The sequence below is a fragment of the Balaenoptera ricei genome, chromosome 12, assembly GCF_028023285.1.
Source record: "Balaenoptera ricei isolate mBalRic1 chromosome 12, mBalRic1.hap2, whole genome shotgun sequence".
Lineage (NCBI taxonomy): Eukaryota > Metazoa > Chordata > Mammalia > Artiodactyla > Balaenopteridae > Balaenoptera > Balaenoptera ricei.
The window spans coordinates 15,079,532-15,087,004 of NC_082650.1; positions in this window are offsets into that span (position 1 = coordinate 15,079,532).

Here is a 7,473-nt window from a genome sequence, read left to right on the forward strand (position 1 = left end):
TTTGCAGTAAGTGGGAAAAGAAAAAGTACCTGGCCTGACCCCTCCCTGGAGGGGACCCTGCGTCTGGATGTACGTCTGAGCTGGACCCTGGAAGGGACTACAGTTTGGGACTAGCTGGCACTATGGTGATAGAATACGCAGGCTGGCAGTGGGGGGAACTCTGAGTATGATGATAGTTTAAGCAAGGCCGTGGGGGTGGGCACAGTTAGTAAAAATGCACAAAGCACGTTCCAGCCCAGATTACTCACAAAACTGCATGTGTGGGCAATATATTATGATTTGTAATATCTCGGTACAGACTTCTATTTTTTCTTTATAATGACAACAGAGTCAGGAAGCTGCCAGCTGCATGACCTCGTCCACCTCATATACCTGCTTCTTTATAGAAGAGGGAGGTTCCTTATTAGATACCAGGCTAGTGTATAGGAACCCTTCAGCTGCCCAAGTTTTTAGCCATAGTTGATTAACAATGTTGTGTTAGTTTCAGGTGTACAGCGAAGTGATTCGGTTATATGTGTATATTCTTTTTCAGATTCTTTTCCATTACAGTTTATTATAAGGTATAGTTCCCTGTGCTCTACAGTAGGACCTTGGTGCTTATCTATTTTATATATAGTAATTTAGGCCAAGTTTTTAAACAGCAACAATATGAAGGCTGCAACCAAAGGAAGATAACAGGGCAAGAGTAGGTGGGATACAGCGGAGGAGAGAGAGGGAAGGCAAGGAGGCCTGCAGGAGGAGCCAGGTGAGAGGGGAGACTGGCCGGCTGGGAGTGGTAACGGTGAGGAGGGGGAAGATTCGGACGTGGAATCCACTGGAGTCTGAGTTTACCAGCCAGGCTGAAAGCATAGTGAGGCCTGAAAAGCAGTGAGGACATAAAACAGAGGAGGGAAAAGGAGAGAGAGTTCAGTTTGGGACAAATTTAATCTGAGGTGATGATAGGAGAAGGCAAACAAATATTTTGTAGTTTGGGAACTGGAAGCCCTGGGCACACCCAGCTTAAACCAGAATTTCTGGCTCATTCTGCTATAATGTTAAATTTTATCCTGAAATATGTTTACAAAGCTGGCACGCTGAGATATACATTCAATAAACATGATATCTGAGACAAGATAAAAAATGCCTCATCAGTAGCTCTGGGAAGCGATGAAGATCTACATCTCTCTGGCACTTGGGCTTTTATTCTGGAGCTTTCTTGTGGTTTCGTAAGTTTATTTCTCCGGTTTCTTCCTTTTGTTTGTTTGCTTGTTTGTCTTGCAAATATACAAGTTTCTCATAGGAAAAATCTGTAATAGGAAACTTTGGGGGTTTTCAATGTATTTAGAAACCTGTCTGGAAAGCACTCCTATAACATTTTATTTGTCTAAAGATTGTTTTCAAAGAATGTTTGATTTAAATATTTTCCTAACCTGAATGAAATGTTGCCAAACGCTGCAAACTACTTTAGTCATCCAACACAAGATTCGTTGGTAAAAGACAGATCACCAAAACCTACTTCTATCCTTTAAGTGACTGCATTTAAAGGACTTTATAACCATTCTCAGCCCTTTCTTAGACTTGTTTCAGTTGCTTTGCTGATTTCTATTTGATCTCTCTAATAATTAGTCCTTCTTTAGCAATGATTATTGTTTTACCAATTCATCCTAAAACAAATCCCCATCCCTTATTTCTTCTAGTAGGACAACACAGCTAGTTGTAAAACAATCTATCACTGTCACTTCCAAAGATCTTCATAAATTTTCATATCATTTATTTTTAAAGTCCGTTTTCTTTTCCCAATACATATAACTGTTTCCAACATATTTTATACCTAAAATAAATGTGATCTATTTTATAACTTTATGATAAGCTAAGCTTAGAAACCACTGAGAGCTCACTTTATAAAAAATAACCAATTCAAGGACCTTTGGTTTCAGCATTAAAGTCAATCACAGACTGCTCTTTTTAATAAAAAAAGTAAAATCCTTATCAAAAACTTAAAGTGCTTTTTAAAATATTTTAGCTGCATAAGTAGAAGGTTCTGAAAAACATCCATGATAAATATATACTTTCGAAACTCACATGATTTTTATCTCACTTTAAATTCAACATATTTTCATTCAATTGCAATCTATATTTCCTCAAGTAATCAAAGAGATTCGTTGTACATAACGCCATCCTCCATGGCCTTACTGAAGCAATTCTTCAGTTGTAAAGTTGCAAGTTTAAAATAGTTGAATATTTTAGGAAAAATTTGGAAGGATTAATCATGCAATCAGTGTTAATATTTTTCTATCCCAAGGGGACAGTGAACTTTCCTCAGACTGTCAGAAGAACTACTTCATCATGTGTCTCTTTACAGGAAAAGTGTCAACCAGTCAGGAGGATTATGGCAAGTCTGGGATGAAGCAAAAGCCCTAAGGGCCTTCTTTGACTGCTCTCTCCTCCACATTCCCTTGCAGCTATGGGTCTTTTAGATAAGTCTTTCCCCTTTGGAGTTAGTTCCCCAGGAAGAGCCAGTGGTCAGGATTCGTAAGGAAGTAGTTTACTGAGGAGTGCTCCTAGGAGAAGGAGGTGAGGAAAACAGCATAGGGCAGGAGAACGAGCTACTCAAGCATGTGGGGCAAGCCTGTAAACTAACTTCCCACTTTGGTTCCAGGGGGCTGGCCCTTTGTACCTGCAACCCCCCTCCCCCTGCCCCATCCCGGTCTCCTGTCAGTCAGCCATTGGCAGGAGCACAAGTCTCCAGCGAAAGGGACAGCCTTTTACAGCTGACACTCACAGCAGCTGTTGGGGGAAGGGGGGATCCCAGCTAAGGAACAGGGTTCCAGAAAGGATAACAGCTTCAACTGCACAATTCAGTCTCTGAAATAACTCTTCAGTCTGTTTCTCCTTTCTCCATTCTTGCTATCGAGTGATTGCCTTAGACTAGGTTTTAAGGAGTTTTTTAGGGCTTTTTCTGTTGTTGTTTTTTTAATCTGGGACTTTATACCAGTCTGCTTCTAATCCATTTTCAAACCAACACAAGAATTATTTTTTAAAAACCCCAATCTGATCAGATGATTCCCCTGTTCTAAAACTTCAAGGAAACCCCACTGCTTATAGGAAAAGAGGGAGAGTCTTAACATCATATGCCTCTTTTTTTATAATTTTCATAGGTGTTTTATTTTTCCTCCTCAAATCAACTCCTCTGAAGTAGGTATTATTATCCTCTTATTACAGATATAAAAACTAAAGTTCAGAGAGGGAATTTGCTCACATGCACATGATATAAATGGCAGTACAGGTATTTCAAGTGAGATCTCTCTGCCTCCAAGTTCTCTACTCTTTATAACTGATGTCATCTAACAGCATTTCTCAAAAGTGGAACCCATCCACTCTGCCTACTGTGTTTCCCCTATGCAACCTAGCTACAATCCAGGCTGCCATATATGGTTGGTCAGGTTGTGCACTGCACAGGGGCACCACATTTTAAGGGACACTGTTCAAAGCAGAGACATTTTTGCTATTTTGAAATTTCTTTGTATTTTTATTACACTTTTGTAAATTTTGAAGATGGGCAGTTTGTACATTTAATATGACATTTTTTTCAACTGAAATAAAATGTCTTTTCTAAAAGGTTAGATATGTACCAGCTGCTTTGATCTATGAAGGAGGACTAACTTTGATAAGTGAATAATAACTAAAACAACTTGGGTTTCTAAATAAGAAACTGGTTTTCTGACACACTGATCAGTGTATATCTTTAAGTTTTACAAATACAGTCAATCCTTGCTATTTGTGGATTCAATATTTGCGAATTTACCTACTTACCGAAATTTATTCACAACCCCAAAATCAATACTCACGGAGCTTTCTCGGTCATTCACTGACGTGCACAGACTGGTGAGAAATTTGAGTCAACCAACATGCATGTTCCCAGCCGAGATCAAACAAAGCGACACTCTGCCTTCTTGTTTCAGCTCTCAGAGTGTAAACAAGTGTCCTTTTTGTGGGCCATTTAGTTCCACTTTTTTTGTTTGTATGTTTTGCATTTTTTTTGCTTTTGTGTGTTTGTGTGATTTTGCTATTTTAAATGGCCCCTAGGCATAGTGATGAAGTGCTGTCTAGTGTTCTTAAGCCAATAAGGCTGTGATGTGCCTCACACAGAGAAAACAGTGTGTTAGATAAGCTTCATTTAGGCATGAGTTACAGAGTTACTCATGGCTGTTGGTCATGAGTTCAGCATTAATGAATCAACAATATATATTAAAGTGTCTCTAAAGAGAAACATACATAAGACAAGGTCATGTATTGATCAGTTAATGAAGATGCTGTGACCAAAGGCTCACAGGAACCTAAGCCTATATTTCCCCTGGAAGCAGTGGATCAGTATTTGCTAATTCAGTGTTTAAAGCGACTTTATAGAATATAACTACTGTGAGTAACAAGAATCTACTGTATTCCACTGGAATTAATTGCTGATTAAATTTGACACGCACAATGCAGTTTGTATCATCTGCTGTTTGTTTTTTGTTTAGAATGGTATCTTGGAGTTTCCAATTTAAATCTACAAGTGTTTTCATTATGACAACTGCCATTAAATAATTCATATTTAATAATGCAATAATTATGGGACTTCCTGGTGGTACAGTGGTTAAGAATCTGCCTGCCAATGAAGGGGACACGAGTTCGAGCCCTGGTCTGGTAAGATCCCACATGCCTTGGAGCAACTAAGCCCGTGCACCACAACTACTGAGCCTGTGCTCTAGAGCCCGCGAGCCACAACTACTGAGCCCGTGTGCCACAACTACTGAAGCCCACACGCCACAACTACTGAAGCCCGCGCGCCTAGAGCCCATGCTCCACAACAAGAGAACCCACCACAATGAGAAGCCTGCTCACTGCAACGAAGACCCGACACAGCCAGAAAAAAAAAGCAATAATTAAATGGGATAAGTCAAATGTACTTCCTGCCAATTCAGTTACGTGACCATGTAATATGAATTTTTAAATTCTATATTCTTGTTAAAAAATTATCCACCTGAAGTAAAAATAGATTTTCCAAAATACTCTATAGGTAGAAAGTTTTGGAAATTTATCACACATTACAAAATGAAAAAAATCTGTGAATCCTTGTTATTCTTTTTCTGTCTCATAGTATTTTTTAGTCTACCTATATTTTAAACCCTTTAGGGATGAAAAAATGAAGCGAAGAATAAAAATGAGTTCAGAGATTTGCAGCATTTATCATGTATTCTAAAAAGCAGGCCAAATGTTACTTCAAAATAATAACTTTTAAGTGCCTTTGCTCTGTGTTCATTTGGTATGATTTTAAAAACGAGTGTTATCAGCAAAATAATGCAGGAATTGAAATTCATTGTGCATGGAAGCATCAAAGAGATTAGAAAATTCTTTGAATAAAAAAAGAAGCAAAAAAAAATAAAAAAAATAAAAAGAAGCAGTAGTGTTTACAAAAATATTTTTGGTTGTTATGTAGCAATATAATCTTTAAAAGAGAGGTTTACGACGTTGAAAGAATATCACTGCTGTATCACTTCAGTAGATGTATTACTGAAAAATTAGAACTGATGCATAAGGTTGGCAGATTTTTCCCAGATGAAAGCCAGCCCTCCTTGGTAGGTGGAAGTAGCAGACTGACTACGCAGTGAAGCTCTGTAGGGTCAAGCATTTCCCCTGCTTTAACAAAGTTGGCAATCAGTAGATATACCCTTAATTGAAATCAGACTATAAATGAGATCTAGTTCTTTTCATATATATGGAAAAAAAAAAAAAGCACCAGTAGAATATAAACTTGAATGAGAGGTCTTGTCCTTTTTTAAAAAATACCAGAAGTCCTTGAATTTATCTCTGGCCTTGGAGGCCTTCCAACAGTGGTTAAATGGACAGACCCTGGAGCCAATCTGCCTGGGATGAAATTCTGGCTCTGCCACTTCCTAGCCTTGTGATCTTGGGCAAATTTCTCTACCTCCTTGGGCCTATTTCCTCATCCGTACCATAGAGGTAATAACAGTATTTAACCCATGGGGTTGTTGCGAGGATTACAGGAGTTAATGCATGTAAAGTGCCTAATACAGACCCTGGGACAAAGTACAAAGTAAATGTTAGCTATTCGCATTATTATTTTAAAACAGAGTAGAAAATTCCCCCACAAGACACTGCAAAAAAGCACTAGAAAAGCAAAGGGTTTACTATTATTCTAAATTACTCAGAACTTTGGACTATCAGAGGCTTACAAAAAGTTTTTTTTAACTACTCAGTATATAAGAATAAATTCTTAAAGTATTTTCATTACTTTTGGAAAATAAGGATCTTAGGAAGAGGCTGTAGGTAGAAGCAACAGAGGCACCTCATCTCCAAGAACTTAGAAATCAATTGCCCTTGGGACTTCCCTGGTGGCACAGTGGTTAAGAATCCACCTGCCAATGCAGGGGACACGGGTTCAAGCTCTGGTCCGGGAAGACCCCACGTGCCGCGGAGCAACTAAGCCCATGCGCCACAACTACTGAGCCTGTGCTCTAGAGCCCGCGAGCCACAACTACTGAGCCCGTGTGCCACAACTACTGAAGCCCACACACCTAGAGCCCGTGCTCCGCAACACAAGAAGCCACCGCAATGAGAAGCCCACGCACCGCAACAAAGAGTAGCCCCCGCTCACCACAACTAGAGAAAGCCCACAAGCAGCAACGAAGACCCAACACAACCAAAAAAAAAAAAAAGAAGAAATCAATTGGCCTGGTATGGAAGCAATCAAAGTGTCCACCAACAGATGAATAGATAAAGATGTTATATATATATAAACTTTACATGTGTATATATATATATATGCTTTATATGTATGTGTGTATATATACACACATACATATATGTGTGTATATATATATATTTACACAAAGGAATACTACTCAGCCATATTAAAAGTGAAATTTTGCCATTTGCAGCAACATGGATGAACTTGGAGGGCATTATGCTAAGTGAAATAAGTCAGAGAAAGACAAATACTGTATGATATCACTTATATGCGGAATCCAAAAAGTACAACAAACTAGTGGATGTAAGAAAAGAGAAACAGACACAGATATAAAGAACAAACCAGTGGTAACCAGTGGGGAGAGGGAAAAGGGCAGGGTCAATATAGGGGTAGGGGAGTAAGAGGTACAAACTACAATGTGTAAAATAAGCTACAAGGATATATTGTACAACATGGGGAATATAGCCAATATTTTATAATAACTATAGGTGGAGTTTAACCTTTAAAAATTGTGAATCACTATATTGTACACCTATAACTTACACAATATTACTGTACATCAACTATACTTCAATTTAAAAAAAGAAATCAGTTGGCCTCATTTGATTAAACCGAAGCAGAGATATGCAGAACCCTTTATAAAGACACTGTTTCCCCAGCCAAGACAGAACTGTAACTTAAGGGAATATATTAAGATGTAATAAAGAAAATGGTAACCACAGGAGAGGCTATTGTCCAGTGGA